Source organism: Furipterus horrens, unplaced genomic scaffold, assembly GCF_987537825.1.
Source record: "Furipterus horrens unplaced genomic scaffold, mFurHor1.1.pri manual_scaffold_7, whole genome shotgun sequence".
Classification (NCBI taxonomy): domain Eukaryota; kingdom Metazoa; phylum Chordata; class Mammalia; order Chiroptera; family Furipteridae; genus Furipterus; species Furipterus horrens.
In genome coordinates this window covers 81,131,037-81,135,089 of record NW_028327177.1, presented here as the reverse complement: position 1 = coordinate 81,135,089, position 4,053 = coordinate 81,131,037, and the positions used below count along the sequence as shown (strand labels likewise).

General features: G+C 35.6%; 1 pseudogene; it reads right to left on the bottom strand.

Moving 5' to 3' along the window:
- Positions 1-285: 285 nt before the first annotated feature.
- Positions 286-1,866, bottom strand: LOC150004704 (importin subunit alpha-1 pseudogene; annotated as a pseudogene).
- Between the last annotated feature and the right edge of the window lie 2,187 nt (positions 1,867-4,053).

Here is a 4,053-nt window from a genome sequence, read left to right as displayed (position 1 = left end):
GTCTACCTCTACCTACTGTAATTTTTTTAAGTAATGTAAATGGTGGAATTTAATTTTTATTTACAGGACACTGCAAAACATGAAATTTCACATAGAAATAAGAAATCCATTGAGGGGATAAATTTCATACAGTATGTACAGTTTGGAACTGTTCAAGTATAGTCTCATTGTAAAAAGTGCTACAATAACAAACCACATTTAAAAAGAGTTCTTAGTAGAGAAATAGTAAGACAAACTTATACCTTAGTACACGAGAAAGAACATTTTATGACTCGGCTGTACAATCTAAAAGTTAAAGGTCCCAGGAGTGCCATCATGAACTTGGAACATATAGCCATCAGAAGTAGTTTTGGCATAATATTGAGATCTTCCTCTTCCTCTACAGAGAAATACTTCTCAATCAAGTTTAATGAAGCTTTGTATACAGATTCATTTCTGTGGTTTGGTAGAGCTTCAGTTTTGTCCAAACTTCCATGTTCTTTGATCATTATATTAAGTTTATCAGTTTCACCTAGTTTCTCAGCAACCTGGAAGATATTTGAAATGGCATCCAGAAGAACCAAAATAACTTTGGTATCTTTCACATTTAAGAGGTTCACCAGTGGTGTTATTATGCCACAATGAACAAGGTATACAATCTATTCAACTGTTCCACCACTTGTATAGTTGGTCACAGTTCATACAGCTTCCTTTTGTGTCTTAAAGTCTGCCTTAGAGAGAACAACAATGATAAATGGGACTAATCCAAAATTCACAACTTGCTGTATCTGGTCCTGCCAGCAGCTGTGATGTTTGACATTGTCCACGCAGCTTCCTTCTGAATATTGGTCTTAGAGTTCATTAGCAGGCTGGGAAAGACAGCAAGTGCTCTTGCATCTATCACAACGTGAGTCTGTTCATCTGTCCTAGTGACAATATTTCCTATGGCTCTTAGTGCCGGAATCACAATTGGCAATTCAGAAGTTCCCAGGAGCTTCACAAAGTTGGGGCACAACTCCAGTTTTTAAAACCATTTTCATCCATTAATTTGGACCATCAGTAAGATAGGAAGTGGCCCAGCAGCTATCTGCTGATACTTCTCAATCATCATGATGCAGATGAACTAAAGTAGGAAGAATCTGCTCAACAACATCTAACAGGGGTGCAGTATTCTTGTTGCAACAAAGGTTTGAAAGCATCCAGGTAAGATTATGTAAGTAACCACATGCTAAAGATGACATATCAGAAACTGCAAGGAGAGCCAAAAGTGGATCGACTGCACCATACTTGATAACTAAGTCTCAGAAAACTAAACAATCACCTGCAATGTTTCCTAGAGCCCCTATGGCTTGTTCACTGATGTGAGCATGGGGAGATGCCAGCAGAGAAATGAATGCCAGGATAGCACCTCCATCTACTACAGCTTTGGTCTGTTCCAATGTCCTGGTAGCAATGTTAGTGAGGGTCCAGGCAGATTCAAATTGAATGGGACTACAATCAGTTCTTCACAAGAGGGACACAAATTTTGAAATCAAACCAGCCTGGATTATGTTGTCTATGGGTGGCTGTTTTTTCCTAGAAAGCAGTTTCTTTGCAGCCTGAGTATCTTGGAGCTGGCTTTCCAAATTGTTGTTATTTAGGCCTTTGACAATGTCCTCAACAGACCAATTTATGGTGTCCTGGTTGTTGTGATTTTCCTGCAGTGGAGAAGTAGCATCATCAGGAAACAAGCTTATATTTCTCTTCAGCATCTGTTCATCCTTCTTAGCTTTTCTCAGCTCCACATTAACTTCTATTCAGTGATGCCTGATTTCTGTACTAATTTCCCATATTCTCAAATCTGTTAAGGTGGGAAGCTTGTGAATTACCATTCTCATTGGTGGACATGGTTGTGAGACAAAGGAAAATAGGTACACACCTGGTTTAAGCTTTTCACCGGAGATGGTGCAGAGTGGACAGGCTATAGTTTGGTGACTCTGAAAATATCCAACACTGATCAGCCCAAAAACCATGTATCTACCTGATGTGATAATAGAAGATGTATATTTTCCTTTTGACAATCATTTGTATGTTTTGAATTTTAGAAAAGAATATATATTACATTTAGAATTAATTAGGGAGAAAAGATGCAAAGATTTTGGGGGTTGACAAAAATAAGGACATCAAAATGTTTGCATCTCAATAAAATTACAAATTACTATCTATTATTAACTTCAAGGTCACACAAACACTTTAAACAGGGAATGGTATATAGGGGAATATAGGCTATTGTATGTACTTGCTTCTTCTGTCAAATATTAATTGACTATAAAGATGTGGATTTCTAGGTCCCTATTCTGTTTCATTGATCTATGTGTCTGTTTTTATTCCAGTATCATGCTGTTTTGATTACTGTAGCCTTATAGTACAGTTTGATATTAGATAGCATAATTCCTCCAACTTTGTTCTTGTTTCTTAGGGTCACTGTTGCTATTCTGGGCCTTTTATGGTTCCATATACATTTTTAAAATATTTGTCCTAGTTCTGTGAAATATGTCATTGGAATCTTGATAGGAATTGCATTGAATCTATAGATTGCTTTGGGTAGTCTGGACATCTTAATGATGTTAATTCTTTCCATCCATAAAAACAGTATATGCTTCCATTTATTTGTATCTTCTTCAATTTCTTTCTTCAGTGACATAATTTTCTGAGTACAGGTCTCTTAGATCCTTGGTTAAGTTTATTCTTAACTATTTTATTTTTTTTTGAAACAATTGTGAATGTGATTGTTTTCTTGATTTCCATTTCTGTTAGTTCATTATTGGCATATGAAAATGCAACTGATTTCTGAATATTAATTTTGTATCCTGCTATTTTGCTGAATTAATTTATCCATTCTAGAAACTTCTTGGTGGACTCTTTGGGGTTCTCTGTGTACAAAACCATGTCATCTTCAAATAAAGACAGTTTTTCCACTTCCTTTCCAATTTGGATGCCTATCTTCTTCTTGTCTGATTGCTGTGGCTAAGACTTCCAGTACTATGTTGATTAAGAAAAGTGAAAGCAGACATTTCTGTCTTGTTCCCAATCTTAAGGGGAATGCTTGTAGTTTTTCCCCATTGAGTATGATACTGACAATAAGTTAGTCATATATGGCCTTTATTGTGTTTAGGTATGTTTCTTCTATAGCACATATAGTGGGCTAAAGATAGTTTATTCAATAAATGGTGTTGAAAAAATTGGATAGATATGTGTGGAAAAATGAAACTAGGCCACCTTCTTACACCACACACAAGATAAATTCAAAATGAATCAAATACTTAAACGTTATACCCAAATCATAAAGGAAATCATCAATAAAATTAAAAGACAGTCCATAGAATGAGAGAACATAATCACTGATAAGGGGTTATTATCCAAAATTTACAAAGGACTTATAAAACTCAACACCAAAATACAAAACAACACAATTAAAAAATGGGAAAAGGATCTAAATAGACACTTCTCCAAAGAAGATATGCAGATGGCCAATACACATATGAAAAAATGTTCAATGTCACTAATCATCAGGAAAATTCAAAGTAAAACCACAAGGAGATATCATCTCATACCTTTCAGAAAGGCTATCATCAATAAATAAATAAACAATGTGTTGGCAAGGATGTGGTAAAAGGGGCACCCTTTTGCACTGTTGGTGGAAATTCAGACTGGTGCAGTCACTGTGGAAAGCAGTATGGCAATAACTCAAAAGACTAAAAATGGATCTGCCTTTTGACATAGTGATCCCACTTCTGGGAATATATCCAAAGGAACCCAGAACACTAATTTGAAAGAACATAAAAGCCCCTATGTTCATTGAAGTGTTATTTACAATCACCAAGATATGGAAGCAACCCAAGTGTCCATCAATAGATGAGTGGATAAAACAATTATGGGCATTTACACAATGGAATACTGCTCAGTTGTAAAAAAGAAGAAAATTTTACCCTTTGCAACAATATGGATGGATCTGGAGAACATTATGTTAAGTTAAATAAGCCAGTCAGAGAAAGACAAATACCATATGATTTCACTCATATATGGAGTCTAATG